We start from the raw sequence: 22,753 nt of genomic DNA on the forward strand, positions 1-22,753 counted from the left end.
GGGAGGGAGGAAGGAGGGGAGAGAGAGAGAGAAAGAGAGAGAGAAAGCGTGCCAGGGGCTTAGAAATGGAGACAAATGTCAAACTGGCTGCTTAAAAGGTATTGGGTCTCAGTTTTGCAAGATGAGAAAACTCCAGATTGACTTTACAATAATGTAAATACACTTAACACTTTAGTAAAAAAACAGTTAAGGGGCACCTGGGTGGCTCAGTCAGTTAAGCATCTGACTTCAACACATGTTATGATCTCACAATTCATGAGTTGGAGCCCCACTTCAGGTGAGCTTGAGCCCCACTTTGGGTGAGCACAAGCCCTGCTTCAGGTTAACCCTGCTTCTCTCTCTGCCTCACATGGGACTCTCTCTCTCCCTGTCTGTCTCTGCCCATTGCTCACTTGTGCTCTCTCTCTCTAAAAAAAAAAAAAAAAGATTAAAATGGTACATTTCATGGCATATATTTTTTGCCACAATTAAGAATAAATTACAACACCTAAAATTGATAGAGATATGAGTTTTTTAAGTTATTTTTATGAAACAAATGTGGTAAGTCATGTATAAATACTGTATAGGTAGTATTTATACAAAAAATACACGTATACTTTTATTGGCAATTGACATGTCTAACCCAAATCCTGTTTGAATTAAATCCTACATGGTCTTCAAGTACTGGGTTGAATTGTTATCCAAAATTATAAAACATAGATTAAAAAACAAAAGCACAACTAATTAATGCTGTGGGAACCATCATTAAACAGGAAGCTTTGTTATTGAATTGCAAAACAAGAATAAGAGAAATGTTGGGGTGCCTGGGTGGCTCAGTCAGTTGAGTGTCCAACTTCGGCTCAGGTCATGATCTGGTGTTCGTGGGTTCGAGCCCGGTGACGGCCTCTGTGCTGACAGCTCAGAGCCTGGAGCGTGCTTTGGATTCTGTCTCCCTCTCTTTCTCTGCCCCTCCCCTGCTCACGCTCTTCTCTGTCTCTCAAAAATGAAAAAATGTTAAAAAAATTTTTTTTTAAAGAATAAGAGAAATGTTAAAAAATTCTGAATAAAACCTAGATATTCTAGCTTTCCAGCACCGGTCCCATACATAGCAGCTGCCAAGATGTTGATGCCGGAGAAGAACTGAATTGCCATTTATGAACTCCCTTTCAAGGAGGGAGTGATGGTGGCCAAGAAGGATGTCCACATGCCAGAACACCATGAGCTGGCAGAGAAGAACATGTCAAACTTCCCATCATGAAGGCCATGCAGTCTCTCAAATCATGAGGCTACATAAAGGAACAGTTTGCCTGCAGACATTTCTACGGCTATCTTACCAATGAGGGTATCCAGGATCTCCACGCTTACCTCACCTGCCCCCTGAAATTATGCCTGCCACGCTGCCCCACAGAGATCCTGAGACAGGGAGGCCATGGCCCAAAGGCCTGGAGGGAAAGTGACCTGCAAGTCTCACACAAGGGGAAGCTGACAGAGATACCAACAGATGAAACGCTGTGCCCCCTGGTGCCAACAAGAAAGCTGGCGCCTGGGCTGGGTCAGCAACTGAACTCCAGTTTACATGCAGATTTGGTTGTGGATGTGGTCAGCCACCTCATTAAAGCTGGAGATTGTTTTGTGTCGAATAAATCTACAGCCAAAAAAAAATTTTTTTAAAAAAACAACACATAGGGTCGCCTGGGTGGCGCAGTCGGTTAAGCGTCCGACTTCAGCCAGGCCAAGATCTCACGGTCCGTGATTTCGAGCCCCGCGTCAGGCTCTGGGCTGATGGCTCAGAGCCTGGAGCCTGTTTCCGATTCTGTGTCTCCCTCTCTCTCTGCCCCTCCCCCGTTCATGCTCTGTCTCTCTCTGTCCCAAAAATAAATAAACGTTAAAAAAAAAAGGGGGGGGGGGGCAGGCTGGCTGATTCAGTTGGTTAAGCATCTGGCTCTTGATTTTGGTTCAGGTCATGATCTCACCATTCCTGGGATGGAGCCCCATGCTGAGCTCTGTGCTGACAGCATGGAGTCTGCTTGGGATTGTCTCTCTCCCGCACACTCGCTCTCTCTCTCTCTCTCTCTGCCTCTTCTGCTTTCTCTGTCTCAAAATAAATACTTAAAAATTTTGTATGATAAATATTTAAATGACATCAGAGAATGTGTTATTAAGAGCTACTCCTATTTTTACACAGAATGGCAAGTCTGTTTATTCATTCCTTAGAAGCAACAACAATAACAAACATTTCTGAATGAAGAAACACCACGATTATTGCAAAATATGCTGAGAATCACAGCTATATAAAATAAACATTTAGGTATTAATCATACCACAATTCAGATACATTTTAAGGAAAGTGGATGAAAATCCTGATGATTTTTTTTTTGTCTCAAGGGAAATTTATATATATGAACAAAACATTTTAATAAATATGGGGATTTTCACTAATGATCAAACTCACTACTTTTAAAACACATGTACATTCAAGCATGTTCTGTCAGAACTTGAGAAATTAAAATCACAGCTGAATTTCACAGAAAACTAACCACAAAGTGAAAACATCTACAACACAGTCATGCGAACTTAATATATACAAGACAAAATTAGAAAATCATCATTGTTAAGAAATACAGTAACAATTGACATCTGTTATGGAGCAAAAATGAACTTAAAAAAAATGGCTTAGCATAGAGTTCCTCAGAAATATGCACAGATTTCCCCAGACCACCACCCCCCAAAGCCATAGAAAAGCAGGCAGATCATGCAGGCCCTCACAGACTATGGAAAGCACTTTGGCCCTCACTGTGAATATGATGAAAGACCAGGGGAGCAGAAGGAGAATCCTTAGAAGACATAGGAAGATAGTGAGTGTTGGATAGGACTGTCCTTCTGTGACAGCAGGAGATATGAACTGAAGCTTCCAGAAAATTATTTCAAGTAGTGCTTCTCAATCCACATTTTAAGATTTGGTCTCCTGCTTGACCTTTGGACCTCACCTTGGTCATCTGCTTCATTCATTCCAACCTACCTGGATGTAAGGCTCCATTCTATTCACATCCCAGGATTCCTTCTCTGCTCCATGAGGTGATCAGATAGGGCTTAGACTCATCCTATATTGCAAGACTCATTTATTTTAAAAATAGTAGTATGAGTTTTGTTGGATTCTTTAATTTTCAATCCAGTATTGTCCTCATTAGAGAAGAGAGGACGTTGTAGAATTCTAGGAAATAGTTTCCCAAAATATTATTTGATGACTGAATGGAATAATTTTTATGACAATTATAGGTTCTATAGGTTATATGAAGAATGGCAACAATAATCCTCTTTAAACATTTACTGGTCACTGGATAACATCACAACAATTTTTGTAAGTTAATGCAAAAAATAAAAGAAAATTTTCTTTTTTTTTTAATTTTTTTTAACGTTTTTTTATTTATTTTTGAGACAGAGCATTAACAGGGGAGGGTCAGAGAGAGGGAGACACAGAATCCAAAACAGGCTCCGGGCTCTGAGCCGTCAGCACAGAGCCCGACGCGGGGCTCGAACTCATGAACCGTGAGATCATGACCTGAGCCGAAGTCGGCTGCTTAACCGACTGAGCCACCCAGGCGCCCCTAAAAGAAAATTTTCTAAAACTACACATATTGGGGCATCTGGGTGGTTCAATCGGTGAAACGTCTAACTCCTAATTTCAGCCCAGGTCATGATCCCCCAGTTTGTGAGTTCGAGCCCAGAGTCTGTCTCTACAGTGACAGCACTTCAAATTCTCTCTCTCTTCCACTCTCTCTGCTCCTCCCCCACTCACATGCTGTTTCTCTCTCAAAATAAATAAACTTAAAAAAAAAACCAAATATATTATTTTTCCTCTTTTATGACAGTATTTTGCCAACCAACCAATAAAGGCAAACTAGGTTTCAACCAAGGTTACCTGAACTAGAGTTTATCTAACATGACACACAGCTCTATGTACAGAGACTACCTTAAAGCAATGTTCTTTAGTGGCCCGGGCAGGCTGCTCCAAGATGGGACACTTTGGCATGAAGAGTTTTTTGAGCTAAAGGCATTTGACACCATGTAGGCCCAAGAGAAACTTTTGCCCCTCCTTAACTACAGAGAAGAATCAAAATTGGTTCTTCACAGAATAAGTATTACCAGAGACCAATCTTACCTGAGTCGCCCACCTGTGTGAAAGGGCAAACATCTAATTACCAAACATCTGCTCTTATTATCACCCTGTGAAGGGCATTTCTCCACCGTGAAGTCCCAGACCTGCCTCCTTAGTTCAGGATGACATGTATACCTCCTTTTGCCTGATTATCTTTGGGATTTCCATGTCTGTGAGGGTATCTTCTACTTACGAAATTTAATTTGATCTTCTCCTGTTAATTTGTCTTATTTCAATTGGATTCTTAGTCCAGCTAGAAGTATCTTAAAGGGGAAAGAAATTCGTATGCTCCCTGACACTATCTACGCAAAATTGATCTAATGAAGCCAGCATTGATCTTGATGGTTCAGAGGAAACAGAGCACAGGTCATATTGCCCCTAGGCACAGCTGTACCAGCCAAGGAACAGGTAGCCTAGACTCAAGAGATTGGAATGCAACCCCACTAGCTTACACGTTATCAGCACTACCCTACTGACAGAACTACCAGATGCCCCTAATGAAACCTCTAACATAAAGAAGAAAGATATTTTTCTGATTGAAAGACTTTTGAGATGGAATACACCTCTGGGGTACCAGGTGAAGTATGGCCAAAAGTTATTAAGTAACATCTGCTGACATGGCCTCACAGGTCTCCAATCAAGGGCATTCACTTTCTCGGTGATACTAAAACTGACCCAGTCCTTGAGCTCTCTGATCAATAGAAATCAACAATGAAACAAATTGGGAGTTTCATGCAAGGCTTCACTGGGCTGCATGCTTGAGAATGAAGAACACAACACCAAGGAAAGGAAAGTGTCCTCTGGCATACCCCCTAAATTAGAGATCAGGGAATTCATCATGGCATACCCTAGTTTGGTCATCTTTACCAGTGTTCACAGTAAGCATCCTCCCTCTGAATTCCTGCAACACAAACCACTAAAGAGGTTTTAGGTTGGTTCCCCCCCCCCCCTTATCCAGGGAGTCAAAAAATGCTGGATTTCATGGTTGAGAGCTGAATCTAGTCTCTGCTCTGTCTCATCAGAATACTGTTGAACCCAATTTTCTCCTTAAAAACCTTAATTTGCAAGCCATTGAGGAGTTCAAGCCTTTGAAGCATTAGCTCTTCCTTCTCCTGGGTGGGTCCACACAAATAGCTTAAATTGGTTTACTGAAAAAGCTCAATGTATGATTTTATGGTTTGCTGCACATGGTAGACAAACTCTCATTTGCTTTGGTTACTATTTTGGTGAGCACAGCGGGAACCTAGTCCCATGTAGATGTTCTATACATGATTCATTGGCCCCTGGCCAGTGGGGGCATCTCAAAGATTTCAGCCAGCAGCTGCCAAGAGTGCTTATTTTGGGGAGAGTATTGACACACTGACCACTGACCAGACCTTGTTAGTCAATGGCACTATCATTTTTTTTTCTGAGATCTACTATATTTTTTCTTTTCTGTTTATTGCAGATTCACCTTACCCCACAAAATTACACCATTTCTATTATTTCTGATGAGCTAAGGACAATAGAAGTGCTCAATTTCACCTTATTGTAACAAGGCAATGAAAGGCTGAATTCTAACTAGATGTTTTTTATTTTAACATAACATGGGACTCATGGCATGATTTTAACGCTCACATGGCTTCAATGAAGACCCCTAGAAATACTCAATTTGTACACGTATACATCCTCCTCCAGACAGCCATCTATTCACCTAAACAAATTAAACGGGGTATATATTTTGACTGCAACTTAGAAGCTTTTAAAGGAAACAGTGACAAGATAGTTACCATGCAAGAAATAAAAAAGGAGCCTTCTGAAATAGTGACAAAAACTGAGCTTAAATGTACCAACCCCAGGGTGTCTGGGTGGCTCAGTCAGTTAAGTGTCTGACTTCAGCGCAGGTTATATGATCTTGCAGTTCGTATGTTCAAGCCCCATAGAGCCATCGGACTCTATGCTGAGAGCTCAGAACCTGGAGCCTGCTTTGGATCCTGTGTCTTCCTCTCTCCCTGCCCCTCCCCTGATCATGTTGTCTCTCTCCCAACAATAAACATTAAAAAAAAATTTTTTTAATCAACCCTTGTAGAAGTATTTCCTACTTCTCAACCATCTTTTTATACTTGAAATGGGATGCCAGAAAATGAGGTATTAAAATCAAATCCTCTGTCAGAAAACAAGAATTCTTGTCCCCTCAAAGGTCATTCTGGATGGACTAAGAATCAAATTGACATGACAGAGATTAACAGGAGAAAATAAAATTTAATAGGTAGACATACAAGGAATTCACATAGATGGGGACATTCCAAAGACTGTCAGGCAAGATGAGGTACAAATATCATCCTGAACTAAGGAAAATGGTGTAGGTGCCTAGAACTCCTAAGGAAATGAATGGACTTCACAGGACAGTAAGAGCAGCTATTAGGTAATTAGATGTTTGCCCTGACTCACAGATGGGTCACTGAGATACACTTTGCCTCTGTTAATAATTGTTCTTCTGGGAAAGACTTCCAATTTCAGATTCTTCCGTGTGGTTAAAGGAGGGAGAAGTTTTCCTCTTGAGGCTGCAGTTTCAGGTATTTTCAGCTGAAATTATCCACAGGCCAAACTGGCACATTATGGGGGTGGGGTGGGAACGTCTGTCCAAATCCCCTTCCGTTCCGTCATCTGAAACTTCCTTGGGAGTTTCACGTATTAAAAGATGACCAGGTTTCATGTCACTGATCCAGCATTTTAGTCCAGTTTATGATGAATAGCATTTAAGTCTAATATCCACAAAGATGTTTCACTGAAACATTTTTTACTATAATCACCCTCATTTTTACCAAACATAGCCAAATTTCATTGCAAAAAAAGTCTAGTTTAGGAGAAAAACACTTGGCCTGGTTATTTACATAAGTGCAGCAAGAATAGAGGTTTGACTTAAAGACTCTTTTTTTCCCCTATTTAACAGAATTTAATATATTGCTACATTTGCAAAATAGGAGAAAATTGGAATATCACTAGACTTTTAACAGTGAAACTTTTTGCCAAAAGAAAGTGGAACAACATATTTAGGTCACATCCTCGCCAACATCTGTTGTTGCCTGAGTTGTTAATGTTAGCCATTCTGACAGGTGTAAAGTGGTATCTCATTGTGGTTTTGATTTGTATTTCCCTGAGGATGAGTGATGTTGAGCATTTTTTCATGTGTCGGTTGCCCATCTGGTTGTCTTCTTTGGAGAAGTGTCTGTTCATGTCTTTTGCCCATTTCTTCACTGGATTATTTGTTTTTTGGGTGTTTAGTTTGATAAGTTCTTTATAGATTTTGCGTACTAACCCTTTATCTGATGTCATTGGCAAATATCTTCTCCCATTTCATTGGTTGCCTTTTAATTCTGCTGATGGTTTCCTTTGCTGTGCCAAAGCTGTTTATTTTGATAAAGTCTCATTTTTGCTTTTGTTTCCCTTGCTTCTGGAGACATGCTGAATAAGAAGTTGCTGCAGTGACTTAAAGACTCTTTAAAACCAGTTGTGCCAGGGCTTTTCACAATGAATCTCTAGATTTAATTTTTAATAGCATTTCAAGTCCAGAAGCCAAGCCAAATACTTGCCATCAGCCTTTGGCTACAATACCTATAGTTGAAGTCCCCAAATGTCCTGAGGTTTCTGCACCTGTTAAGAAATGATCTTCTTGGGGCACCTGGGTGGCTCAGTTGGTTGAGCATCCGACTCCAGCTCAAGTCACAATCTCACAGTTCGTGAGTTCGAGCCCCTGCATTGGGCTCTGTGCTGACAACTCAGAGCCTGGAGCCTGCTTCAGATTCTGTGTCTCCCTCTCTCTCTCTGCCCCATCCCACTCATGCTCTGTCTCTCTGTCTTAAAAATAAATAAAACATTTTAAAAAATTAAAAAAAAAGAAATTATCTTCTTGGGGAGCCTCGGTGGCTCAGTTGGTTAAGCATCTGACTTCAGCTCAGGTCATAATCTCATGGTTCGTGAGTTCAAGCCTCGCATCAGGCTCTGTGCTGACAGCTCGGAACCTGGACCTTGCTTTGGATTCTGTGTGTCCCTCTCTCTCTGACCCACCCTACTGTGCTCTATCTCTCTGTCTCTCAAAAATGAATAAACGTTTAAAAAAGTATATTAAAAAAAAAAGAAATGATCTTCTTTACTCAACTCACAAGGCTGCTGAAAACTCTGTCAGCAAGGTACTAAGCTGATAATTCCAAGGGGGCTTTATTGGCTCCATAAAGTCAATCTCAATTCCTTATAGCTGTCTCTTCATATCTGAGTCTATGGAGCTCTTTCTCAGTGCTGACATTCTACACTGATTCTTGATTTCAGCTCAGGTTAGTATCCCAGTGTCACGGGAACTAGCCCTGAATCAGGCTGTATGCTGAGCAGACTTGAGAGTCTCTCTCTCTCTCTACCTCTGTCCCTTTCTCATGCTCATGCTCTCCTTCCCTCTCTCTATCAAAAGGAAAAGAAAATTAAAAAAAAAAAAAAAGAAGTTCATTCACATTCTTTAAAATTGTAAGGTTTGCCCCAGTATGAATTCTGTGATTAGGAGTAAATGTTGAACAGTGATTAAGGGTTTTCCCACATTCTTCACATTGATAAAGATTCTTTCAAGTATGAAATTTGTGATGTTGAGTGTGACTGCCTGTTAAAGGCCTTGCCACATTCTCTAGATTTCTAAAATTTCTGTCTAGCATGAATTCTGTGGTGTCGAGTAAGCATTGACTGCTGGTTGAAGGCCTTACCACATTCTTTACATTCATAAGGTTTTTCTCCAGAATGAATTCTATGATGTCTAATGAGGCTTGTGAGCTGGTTAAAGGCCTTGCTACATTCTTTACATTTGTGAAGTTTTTCTCCAGTATGAATTCTGTGATGATGATGAAAGCTTGAGGCCCAGTTAAAGGCTTTCCCACATTCTTTGCATATGTGAAGTTTCTCTCTAGTATGGATTCTCCTAGGTCCATATAGGATGAGCCATACTTAAAGGTTTTACCACATTCTTCACATTTATAAGGTTTCACTCTAGTATGCATTTGCTGATGTTGAGAGAGTCTTGAGTGCCAGGCAAAGGTTTTGCCACATTTCTTACAAATGTACCTTTTCTCTCTAGTACCTATTATCTTATGTATATTTAGTCCTGATGATTAAACATGCTCCCAGGTTTATCACTTCTGTATGATTTTTTTCCCATGTGAATTCTCTGATGATCATCAATATTGGAGAACTGGTTAAAAGCTCTCCCACATATATTATATTTATAAGGATTCTCTCCCATATGTGTACTCTTATGTATAATAAGTTTTGAACTTTGATAAAAGACTTCCTCACATTTGTTACATTCATAATGGTCCTTTGGAAAATGGGTCCTCAGATGTTTATTAATATCTGAGCCTTGGTTAAATTTTTTCTCAGATTCACTGCATTCAGTAATTCTGCCTCCATTAAAAATGCTGTGGTTATGTTGTAAGGTCAACTGCTCAGTGGAGGCCCTCTCAAGTTGATGCCACTTGGCACTTTTTTCTTCATTTTTAAATCTCTGATTTCAGGAATATTTGACTGAAAAGTCAATCCAATCCTCTTTTTAGAAGGGTTCAAATAATTATTTTCAGCATGGACTAGATAACTTCCCAGAGTTTTCAAATTTTCTTTCCGTGAATATGTATCCTTAAGTATTTTATTTGAGTCTTTGCTTACAGAAACGCACTGCTTTGCAGAAGTACCAGACTTAAACACGGATGTTTTCCAAACTGCTTTATGTTCTTCACCATTTTGGCAGTGAGATTCTTACTATGGGCAGTTGTCTCCATTTGGATATATACATCAGGAAATCTTTTCTGCCCTTCACTCTCCCCATCACTGTCCCAGTCTGTAATTAAGGGTAAATTCTCAAGGGTACTAAGTTGATATCTACCCATTGACACATTTTGGAAAGAAGCTTCTATGTGTGGCTTTGGCAGGAATCTCTGGGCACCATATGAAGATACAGCTGAAAGATATCAAATAAGAGAAAAGTAAAATCATTCCACTTACTACTCTCAGATGAATATTCTGAAAACTTCTAATATACAATCAGAGGATGTAATCAGATGGCTGAGAAGGAAATGTCACTACATCATTCCTCTATGAACACATAAACTTGCCTAAGAGATAACTCTGTAATATTGTCATGCTGTAGCACAAATCACTTTCCTATACCTCAAAAAATCAGAAGTACCATGTGAGCCCAAAATTAGCAGAAGGAAGAAAATTTAAACATAAAACCAAACTCAACAAAACAGGATACAGCAAAAATAGGAAAGTATCAACAATAGGAAGAATTGGTTTCAGAAAAGGTCAACAATGGAGTGCCTGGGTGGCTCAGCCAGTTAAGCATTCGACTTTGGCTCAGGTCATGATCTCGTGGTCTGTGGGTTCAAGCCCTGTGTCAGGCTCTGTGCTGCCTGCTTCAGATTCTGTGTCTCTCTCTCTATCTCTGATCCTCCCTTGCTCACACTATGTCTCTCTCTGTCCTCAACAATAAATAAACATTAAAAAAAATTAAAAACAAAACAAAACAGTATCTGTTATACAAGCATCACCTGGTTATCAAAGTCACAGAAAGAGACTACAAGTAAACAAGAAGACAAACTACCACCTGTGAGGAATATTCATGCAACATCCACAATAAAACAAAGCAAACTGAATCAAAAGCACATTTTATCATTTTACAGCATAATCAACTGGGAATTCTTCCTGGAATTCAAGGGTGTTTCAACCTATGGCAAGCTATCAGTTTAAGACTGCACATTAACAGATTAAAGATAAAAAATAACACGATTATATTAATTGATGCATAACAGGAATGAGAGCTTTTGGACACCATTTCATGATTGCAAACACTCATTAAAATACAAAGAAACCACCACAAATCTAAAAGACAGTACATGTGCATGAAAAGCTGAAATCTAACATATTCAATAGTAAAAGAATGAAAACTTCTCCTGTATGATCAGAAACAAGGTATGGAAGCACCTTCACCACCTTCCATTCAACACAGTATTGGATAGTCTAGCCAGAACAATTAAAGTATACCTGGCATACAAAGTTACATTGGTTCAGGTGTACAACATAGTGATTGACAACTCTATAGGTTCTACTGTGCTCGCCACAAGTGTAGCTACCACCTGTCACCATATAATGCTATTATAATAGCACTGAATGCATTCCCAAAGCTGTATCTTTTACCCTAAGATGTATTCATTCCACAACTGGAAGCCTGTCCTTCCCATTCCCCTTTACCCATTTTACCCATGCTCCCTTCCCGGTTCACTCCAATAACCAGCACTTTGTTCTTTGTATTTATGGGTCTGTTTCTGCTTTTGTCATGTTTTTTTTCTTCCACTTACAACAATGTGGATAGATGTAGAAGGTATTATGGTAAGTGAAATAAGACAAAGAAAGACATATAACCGTATGCTCTCATTTATAGGTGTGATCTAGAAAACAAACAAATGAACAAACAAATAAAACCAGAAACGTACTCATAAATATCTATTTTGTTTTGAAAAAAGTCCATGGATAATCTCAAGAATTATAAAAATTCCAAAATTCCACACATTTACAATGTAACAATTTGGCCTGTAACAATTTTCCAATGTTGGCAGAAAACAAGAGACTCCTAAATCAAACTCAAAAAATTTATGCCTTATGACACAGCTAACACCATAAACTTCTTCACACTAATTCCACTTGTCAGCCCCAACTCCCAGGCCCAACTCCCAATTCATACAGGTAAATCGTGCCCACATAGATGGTTTGTGTAACATCTGTGAGACCTTGACCATAGGAAACCTCAATATCTTTAAAAAAATGTTTTTAATGTTTACTTATTTTTCAGAGAGACTGAGAGACAGAGCACAAGTAGGGGAGGGGCAGAGAGAGAGGGTGACACAGAATCTGAAGCAGGCTCCAGGCTCTGAGCTGTCAAGACAGAGCCCGATGTGGGGGCCCGTACTCCCAAACCATGAGATCATGACCTGAGCCCAAGTCAGATGCCCAATGACTAAGCCACCCAGGCATCCCAGGAAACCCCAATATCCTAAAGCAACACCTAGCACATCTGCCCAAACTTTTGCCATAGAAGACGATATCTGTTTTCATGTGCAATAAATAAATATGTCCTCTAGCCCATGGACAAGATAATATCACTACATTCCAATGCTTTCTATACACAAACATTAGTGGAAAGACGTTTAAGAAAAAAAAAAAAAAAAAACTTACAATGCTCTATCTATAACACATGGAGAAACTGAAATAATTAAAAAATTGTCTCCCAACAATATCTACCACTCTGACCGTGGTTTGACTCCTGCCTACTTTTCTCATGTGTACACCACCTCATCAAACACTCATTAATCTGATATAGGATCTGGGATAAAATCTATTCAACTTATGTCATGAAACATTTTCCAACGCTATGATTGGCAGGATACAATGCAGAAGAATCCAGTGACTTGTAACACTCACTTCTCCAATGTCTCTGTGAGTCATTGCATTCAACCAGCTAAAGAAATCCCAATATTCATGAGGGTCTACCTTAAATTTCAGTAGTGGGCTTTCTAAGGGAGATGGGTGAAGAAACAACTAAACTATGCAAAATCATACGATTTACATGAATCTGATAAGGTGAGGGGATTTTGTACTCCTTACCCAGGCAAGGCAGGTCCTGGATACCATGAAATCATGGTTTATTATAAGAAAAAGGCTGAGAGTTGAGAAACACATAGGAATTAGGGAAGAGGTGTTTACCAACCATCAACAGGGAATATTTAAAGGAGCAACATAGATATAAAAGATGAAGGAGATTGTGTAAAATGAAACAGAGGTGGTCACAAGGACAAAAATACTTTGGGCTGCCCTGAACTCAGTTGAAGAGCTGGGAGAAACATTGATGGAAGAAACACTGATGGAAGAAAGCACTGTTTGTGCCTCTACTGGATGAAAATCAAGGAAATGTTGGTCTAGATCATAAGCTGACAGCATAATTTCAAGGAATAATAACAATGCTGTATGTAGGAATATATCATTTTGTTCTGATATCCACAACAGTGGGTTGTTTTCCACAACCTTCATGATGTTTTTGCTGCTCATTTGTTTCCCTTCATGATGTTTTTGCTGCTCATGATGTTTCCCTTCATGATGTTTTTGCTGCTCATTTGGCAATGACATATAGAGGAAAAATTTTAAAAACTCAGTGTACCTGGAAGCTTTTACTTTAAGCTCCAATCAATGTCCATAGGGCTAATCTTTACAGTCTAGAAGACACCCAATACAAACATTATAACACAATGGACACACCACTGGCAGGAAAAGATGGAGAGAAATCACAGTACAAATGTGCTCCAAGATGGTGGTGATGTTAATCCATGTCAAGAAATGACTTGTGCGGGGCGCCTATGTGTGGCTCAGTCAGTTAAGCGTCCGATTTCAGCTCAGGTCATGATCTCAACACTCATGAGTTCGAGCCCCCCATCAGGCTCTATATTGACAGTTCAGATCCTGGAGCCTGTTTCAGATTCTATGTCTCCCTCTCTCGCTCTGCCCCTCCCCTGCTTGCACTTTTTCTCTCTCTCTCTCAAAAATGAATAAACTTAAAATAATTTAAAAACATAAAAAACAAATAAAAGAAATGACTTGTGCAAGCAGAAGGAAAAAAGCACAATACAGCATTTTCAGAATATGTTTCAATTTGTTAGCCATGTTGTGAAAAAAAGAAAAAGAATAAAAAACATCAGTCACTACACAAACCACATAACTCATTGATTTTTAATACATTTCTCACCAAAATTGTAAAGATAATTAATGATGCTTTTAGAAAAACACAAAGGATTCTATCTATGTGGTCTCGGTATAAGAGAAGATTTCTAAAAACAATAAAAAACACTAACCATAATGGGTAAAGTGACAAATTAGATACATTAAAATTAAGAACTTCTTTGTACCACAAGCTCAAGAGCTAGAAATAGGCACGAGAGAGGAGACAATGGAGTCATTCTCAGCATATATACGGAACTACAAAGCCTGAAGAAAAAGATATCACAACAGAACAAAATGGTCATCATAACTAACTAGACATTTTGAAAAGGAGATTATCCAAATTAATGCCTAACTCCATAGTCACACGAAGTAACAACAACAACAAAGCAAATAAAACCATGACTTGGTCATTATCACATACCAACCAGAAGCCTAATGTGAAGATGACCTAAACTACCAAGTTTTGCAAAGTATGTAGATAAGCCAGAAATCCCATATACTGCTGGTGGGTGTGAAAATTAGTACAAAGATTTTGGCAAAGTATTGGGTACTATCTATAAAAGCTGAACACATCTGTATTTACCAGCAATATGCTCCCACATATATAGCCAGCAGATATGTGTGCATGTTCCACTAGAAGGCAAATTAAAGATTTTATATGCCAGTACTATTCATGACAGTTCTACATGGAGAATTCTTCACCTGCCCAGTAATAGTAGAATGATGAGATCAATGGATATTCACACAATGGAATTGGATCCATCCAGTCTAATGAATGATGCACAACAACGTGCAGTAAATACAGATAAATTCACAAGCAATAGATGGAAAGAAAAAAAGCCAAACAGAAGAGTTCTTCATGCCGGATTACATTTACAAAAAAGTGCAAAAATGAGGACATCAATCTATTGTCTACATGTTAAAAGAGTGCTGGGCTTTGGGCAAAGCTACTGAGGACCTCAAGGGGGAATTTTGGAGGACAAATGATATTCTGTTTCTTGATCTCAGGGGCTTATAGAGATGCGATCAGTTTGTGAAATTCCATTGAGCTGTGTGTTCACTTATGATCTGCACGTGTGACTTTAAAAAAAATGATTGAGGGGCGCCTGGGTGGCGCAGTCGGTTAAGCGTCCGACTTCAGCCAGGTCACGATCTCGCGGTCCGTGAGTTCGAGCCCCGCGTCGGGCTCTGGGCTGATGGCTCAGAGCCTGGAGCCTGTTTCCGATTCTGTGTCTCCCTCTCTCTCTGCCCCTCCCCCGTTCATGCTCTGTCTCTCTCTGTCCCAAAAATAAATAAATGTTGAAAAAAAAATTAAAAAATAAATAAATAAATAAATAAATGATTGAAAAAATAGATATAAGTAAACAGATAAGTATCATAATGTACACATATTGACAAGTTGAAATTAAAAGTAGGAAGTAACTTCAAACTGTGACTAGACTTTGAAAGCATGCTTTAATTTCTAGCTAAACCATATGGTACTGAGTACACAGTGTTCACAGAGAAAGAATGAAACTTAGAATTCTTAAAATGCACACAGGAAAGCACATAAAACATAATTTAAAAAAATAGAGTGTAAGGGAAAATATAAAAAACTTGGTAAACCCAAACCCCAACATCTCCCTTAGAATATTAACATAAATAAGCCAAATGTTCCTCCTAACATTTGCTTGACTATATTCAATTGGATTATTCCTAGAGCTGTAACTAAAACATGAGGATGAAAAGTTAAAAATAAATAAATAAAACCCATATTCATACACATATATAAGCATATGCAGATGTACATACATGTATATAGAATTATAAGATATTAGATTAAAAAATAAAATATCACAAATAAGTCTGGAAAATCATCCACCATCTTGCTTTTTTTGGAGCTGGACAACTGAGGTCTTATTGATCAGATGCTGAGTTGTTCCTTTTTCAGAAACATAGATACCATCCCAAATTTTTGTGATATCGTTGTTTTTGACAGTTGTGGCTTGCTGAATCAAAGCAGCTGGGTTTGGTACAAGTTCAATGACATTTCCTTCAAGAATTAACTTATTTTTAGGGGCTTGAGATACAGAACAAGCAACACCTGGCCTCATCCAAACCCTACAGATGTATTTTCCACCCGTGAAATTTTGAATTTCAGCAAGAGAACCATTCTCCTGAATAACCATGTTGGTGGGGAAGTGAGCATACACAGACCTCATCTTGTTACAAAAGCCCGGTTAATGCCCTTCCTTGATAATGCACCGTGCATGATGACAGATGGTGCGAACAGTAGCCACTTCTTTTCTATTTCCCCACCATTTGTCAACTCAGAGCCTCCTCTTTTTCCTTTCCAGGAGACTGAGTTCTACACTGATGTGATTGAAGTCCCTTCACAGGGTTCCTCTGGGGCACTTCTCAATAACAGTGCGTTCCTCCAGAGTGATGTTTGATGTCAACATTTTCTGTCATGTGTACAGTCTGCTGAGAATGGTCTTCATTCTCTCACTAATGCAGCAAGTGGGTACTATCTATAAAAGGGAAACATCCGTTTTTAGCTTATGAGATGGGGCACCTGGGTGGCTTGGTCGGTTAAGCTACTGACTTTGGCTCAGGCATGATCTCACCATTCATGACTTCAAACCCTGCATCGGGCCCTCTACCATCAGCATGTGAAACCTGCTTCAGATCCTCTGCCCCAAACCCCTCTCTGCCTCTGCCTGACTTCACTCTCTCTCAAAAATAAACAAACATTGGGGCGCCTGGGTGGCGCAGTCGGTTAAGCGTCCGACTTCAGCCAGGTCACGATCTCGCGGTCCGTGAGTTCGAGCCCCGCGTCGGGCTCTGGGCTGATGGCTCAGAGCCTGGAGCCTATTTCCGTTCTGTGTCTCCCTCTCTCTCTGCCCCTCCCCCGTTCATGCTCTGTCTCTCTCCCAAAAATAAATAAACGTTGGAAAAAAAAAATTTAAAAAAAAAAATAAATAAAAAATAAACAAACATCAAAAAAATCTAGATCATGAGACATGAAAATATTGATTACAGAGGGGTGACATCATTAAGATGGTGAAATATATGGTTCCCACTTCAGTCTGTCTTGTAATAAGCTCAACTAGCAACTATTCACATATGACATCATTGGGCAAATCTCAGTTCTCAGGAATGAGACTGAAGCACCCCTGGACCAGAGACCCCAGACCAGAGACCAAGGACAGCATTAGAGGGGTGCCTGGCTGGCTCGTCGGTTGAACGTCCAACTTCGGCTCAGATCGTGATCTCGCAGTTTGTGAGTTTGAGCCCTGCGTCGGGCTCTGTGCTCACAGCTCAGAGCCTGGAGCCTGCTTTGGATTCTATGTCTCCCCCTCTCTCTGCTCCTCCCCTGCTCATGCTCTCTTAATAATAAGTAAATGTTAAAAAAAATTTTTTTTAAATATTAAAAAAAAAAGGACAGCATTAGAAGGGTAAGAAGAGCCATTTCACTTTGACCACAAGCACCTCCCCCAGGACAGCACAGTGCCCCACCATGAGAGACCACCTCAAACAATGATTCCTCCATCAAAAAGAGAGAGAGACCAAGGTGGGAATCCAACATTCTGCAAATGGCCGGCCTCTTCCTGGGTGGCCCACTTAGGTCTCCTATCAAGTGGATCCTTGGGGGAATCTATACTGCTGGACCATAGGGTATCATATAAGGAAGGAGAAGGTGGGTAAGCCTTACAACAACCAGTGTTCAGATCTTGGAAGACTGTCAGAACAGACTGTGTTCCACCTTGTGGTGACACCCAATCAGAGATGTCGGTGACTCTGCCCACCTGCAGAGCTGAGATGGACCTACTTGGTCGAGGAGCTTTGTTAGCAGCTATCCCTGACTTGTGTCTCCAGCCAACAGGTTGAACTAGAGCATGGAAACCATTCTATGGCCTGTCTCAGCAGGCATGCAAGTTGGAAGTCACCTCCCACTGCTGAGCATAGCGTCCAAACCTGCCCCACCATAAGTCTTCGCAGAGAACAGACTCTATGAAATGAGACTTCAAAGTGAAAATTCCAGCCCAAACCACACACATATAACCTGAGTGGCTTTCTGGTTGACTACTAAGAACCAGACATAGAGGTCAGACATCCAAAGTACAAGGGCAGGGAAGGTCTGGCACACACATGAGTTCACCTTCACATCTGGAAAACCAAAATTAGACACCTATGTGCCTGATTGCATTCTGCAATATGCTAATATTTTTACTGAGTAACACAACCATAAACGCGCCCCAGGACATTGGTTCTCAGAGTGGGTTCCATAGACAGGCACCTGACAATGTGTATGAAAGGGAACTGGGGGAGCTGTACCCCAGAATTACCAAAGTAGTAATGTGGGGACAGGCACAGCAATCTGATTTACAAGTTCACTTGGGGATTCTGACACTAATTTGAGAGCCTCTGTGGTAACTAAGTTACAGGTCATCACAGGTAAATCACTGTTAGAATTGCTCTATGCTTGTGGTCATGCTAGTGTTGTCACACACACACACACACACACACACACACACACACACAAGATCCACAAGACACATTCTCGTTATTCAAAAATAACAAAAGCCTGTCTTATTTTCCTCCTCTCCCTTCGGTCAATACCCTCCTTGAGCTTCCTGGAATGACCCCAAACACACTTCTGTTCATGCTCCTGAATGAAAGCAATCCAAGTTAGAGTGAATTGGAACTTATTTAAATATTTTATCAAGTGAGTTATGAAATGCATACCAGACATTAACACATGGTATATATTATCATGGGATTGAATATAGCATTCTCACTATAGATCTGTATTTGATGATTTAAACATGAGACCATAAGTAATTGCAGGCTTAAGAAGTGCTTCATCAGCACTCCATTTGTATGCAGAATAAAATCCCTATGAAGTAAGGTTAAGGAAATTGTAAATTTTAGGGACTTAAAAAAATTTTTTTTAAGTAGTTATTTATTCTTTTTTAAAATTTTTTTTTTCAACGTTTATTTATTTTGGGGACAGAGAGAGACAGAGCATGAACGGGGGAGGGGCAGAGAGAGAGGGAGACACAGAATCGGAAACAGGCTCCAGGCTCTGAGCCATCAGCCCAGAGCCCGACGCGGGGCTCGAACTCACAGACCGCGAGATCGTGACCTGGCTGAAGTCGGACGCTTAACCGACTGCGCCACCCAGGCGCCCCAGTAGTTATTTATTCTTGAGAGAGAGAGAGAGAGAGAGAGCACATGAGCAGGGGAGGGGCAGAGTGAGAGAGGGACACAGAATCTGAAGCAGGTTCCAGGCTCTGAGCTGTCAGCACAGAGCACAACACGGGGCTCGAACTCACGAGCCATGATATCATGACCTGAGCCGACGCTTAACTGACTGAACCACTCAGGCACCCCTACAGACTTTTTGTAATAGCTAGTTTCAGTGCAAAATGTGATTGCCTTTCTGTCAGATGCTGTGATACGGTTCAGAGAAAAAGAGCCCTTCATAAACATCTTATATGTCTACCTGTGTTACACTTATATATTTCTACTTAGACTGGCCCATATGTCAAAGTTCTTGTCAATGACTTGGAGGGAGAAGAGCCTTGGGGAGGATGGCCTTCCTTGAATGAAAGCAAGACTTCAAAACAAATTCCCTAGCTCAATCAGATTTACACCGCCTCCTTTGCTGCACAGAACATACTATGATGCCTGGTGGTGGTGTAGGTATCTCGGGGCCATGGGAGAGCAAATATGAGCACAACACCTGGGGGTAGACAATACAAGAGAGAAGAAATGGAAAACCCAGAGCACACCAAAGGGTGTCTGTGCCATTTTATCAGATATGAGCATCTACCTACTCACTGTATACATAACACAAAATCCACCTCTTTTCTATATATACACATCAGCCTTTTCATGGTATAGTTGACCATAAAATCGAGGTACTGAAAAATGAATGATTAATCTTCATTTGAATCTATGTTAAATGTGAGTATAACATGCTACCAAACTTTATTCTATCAGTTTCTACAACTGATAAAAATCCTCTTTCCACTTGGGTCAGAATGGGTGAAAGGATAGCATGGGCTGTGAAACAATGTAGGGACATCTAGACTAAAAAGTGGGTGGGCTGTTTGAAACAGAAATGTTCATGGCCCATGAACAGTGAACTGCTCCCTAACTAAAAGGTGCCTTATACACAGTCCAGAGCATGGGACTAGATTCATCACAAGCTGAAAGGGGAAAGGTGGAAGTGAAAGGCGTCCCTGCCAGCTGCAGATCAGCATCCTTGGAAAGTGATCCATTTATCCTACATCAGACCTATACTGGGGTTTTATACCTGGGAGGCCAGTGCTTTGAGGAACTATCCACATGCCTTGCTGATTCTGATTATTCGTGTCCAGAAGACTTCTTCATCTTCAGTATGTACTCTGTCATGTGATATCTTAAAACAATGGCCATAATGTTTAAATATCCAATCTCCCCTTTCCATCCACTGCCACCCACCCGGGCCTGGGAAAGTACAGTTATCCCGCCATCCAATAACAACAGTCCTCAGAACCACCAGGGAATTCATTAAATCATGAAGAAAGGATCTGACTCCCTGAATCCCAGGAAACCACATTTTCCAAGTCCCCATCTCTGTCACATTTTTCCATTACAAGTAGCTTCCTAAGATCTTGCAGTGACCAAAAGGGGCTCCCTACCAGATCTTTCTCTGCATCTCAAGAGTTCTCCGTATTTGCCTCTAGTAGGATTTATCTTCCTCTTAAAGGATACCATCTTCATGCTTTATCCATCCCCACACATCTTAGTACCAAGTGCCTGAAATAATCCTGTGACCCATTGGTGGTGTTTTCCTGTTCTTCCAATGAGGTGGTGACAACATAGTATTTAAGTCCCAAGTATGGCCATACATGATCCAGTGACCAACCATTTCCCATTGAATTAAAAAATTCCAAACTACTCCTAAGAGCCTAGAAGGGCCTACATGGCTTATGTGGGAGGAGACAGCAGTGAAAATGGGGTCTCCATAACACAGGAAAGAAGGATAGCAGTGATGCCTACATCACTGGAATGGAGATGAGGACATTGAAGAACTGGAGATGATTTGGAAAGAAAACAAGTAAAGTTTATCCTTCTAAATTTAGACTCAGTAGTTCAGCCTTAGACAGGTGTCCTCTACCTAAATGAAGAATTCATGCCAATGCTTCAGCCTCGACATTTTATCTTTTACCCTGGGCTGCATCATCACTCTTAGTATTTGTTTTCTTCCTAACTCAAGAACACCTACTAAGCACCCAGCACTGTCCCAAGTTTGGTTCCTTTAAATTAATGTTAAAATAACACATGACTCATGAAGTCTCCAAGTTTTCACCTAATCAAATTGTTCCAGTAAAGTGAATAACTTGGATGATGTCACTTCCAAGAAGGAAAAAGAACAGTAACTAAAAAAAAATCTTACTTAGTATTCTTGTCCAATTGAGAAGAAGTAAAAGGGAGCAATTAAACTACATAGAATTAAACTACTGTGGAATTACTCCCATATTCAAATTAATTTTGGAACACCATGTCATTTCACGCTACATATTCTTAAAATCCCTGAGCAAGTCATAAAAGCAACAATTCATGAACGTTGGAACAAGGGAAACAGAGTAGATCCTACATGAGTAATAAGTAGGTAGACAAGACAGGATTTGCATGGGGAGATTCTCAAACCAAGATACAAGTGATTTAGAAGAAATCAATTCAATACAATGTGGAGAAAATTATTCCCACTATGAATATATAACATTTTGCTTGCTAGGAAATCATCAATTTTGAAATCTGGAAATTACTTCATTTGATCTAATATTGCCTTTCATTCTGAAGATATAGATATACATGCATTTCTTCTTAATTTGTTCTCTTACTACAAGATATACCTTTAGCTTAATATAGCATATTATTTTCTGTGCATATCAAAACCAAAAAACTGTGTTCAGTATGCTCAGAAAAGCAACATAAGCAAAGAAAAATATAGTGTAAAGTTTTAAAAACAGTGATTGAGAATTCTGTAGATATGGCTTATAACTATATTTGCAGTGACTTTGTTCAATTAGCAGTTAAGTAGAACCAGTACTTGGTAGTCACATGGATGCTGACCCATGGTTCAATAAAAGAAAACAAAGAAATTTAAATACATGAAGTTTATTACCCTTAGATCCTGGAGGATGTACACAATATCCCTTGAGGGACAACATGGAGAGGTCAAGGCTGAGTGCAGGTAGACAGAATGGCAGGAACTGGGGCAGATGCCTTTTTTGGGGTGCATGGTTGGAGTGCTTTGGAGTTCCTGTGCTAAGTCTAGAATGCACAATTCAAATCAAAATGAGTGGAAAATGGTAAACTCTGAGAGAGTCTTCTGTAGGGGGTACACAAGGTAAATATATAGGGAGTGGACACTCATTCACAGAGGCTACTGGGGAAATCATAGGAGGATCTTACCTTTGCTTGTGACTTTAGGGACTGTTATCTATAGTGTATTTGCTACTGGGCAGAGCCAGAGTCACTTCAAAAGCCCCTGCAGGCAGTCTAGTTGTACAAGATGGATTCCAAGGCAGCAGTATGAATTGATTAGCTACAGTCTCAATAATACTTCTATATCCTTATTAAAAATATCATAATGTTCCAGTAGTCACAATAAGGAAGAAAATATATGATACATGAACATAGGGAAAATAATCTCAAGTAATGTTCAGTGTACCCACCACTCATGCAGTTGAGTGTAATTTGTAATTTGTAATTTGTAATTTGTTGAGAGTAATGTGTAATTTTGACTCCCCAATACTTAATTTTAATAGCTTTAAAAAAATAAACAAAAAATAATAATAGCAG

General features: G+C 40.0%; 1 protein-coding gene and 2 pseudogenes across 1 annotated transcript in view; 1 reads left to right on the plus strand and 2 right to left on the minus strand.

Moving 5' to 3' along the window:
• LOC123578471 (zinc finger protein 736-like) overlaps window positions 1-22,753 on the minus strand; it is a gene marked incomplete at its 5' end in the record, with an annotated part of 71,623 nt that overhangs the window by 35,602 nt on the left and 13,268 nt on the right. The gene's annotated exons all lie outside the window — the stretch shown is intronic.
• Window positions 1,100-1,643, plus strand: LOC123578022 (annotated as a pseudogene).
• Window positions 15,766-16,437, minus strand: LOC123578436 (annotated as a pseudogene).

This window comes from Leopardus geoffroyi, chromosome E2 (genome assembly GCF_018350155.1).
Source record: "Leopardus geoffroyi isolate Oge1 chromosome E2, O.geoffroyi_Oge1_pat1.0, whole genome shotgun sequence".
Classification (NCBI taxonomy): Eukaryota; Metazoa; Chordata; class Mammalia; order Carnivora; family Felidae; genus Leopardus; species Leopardus geoffroyi.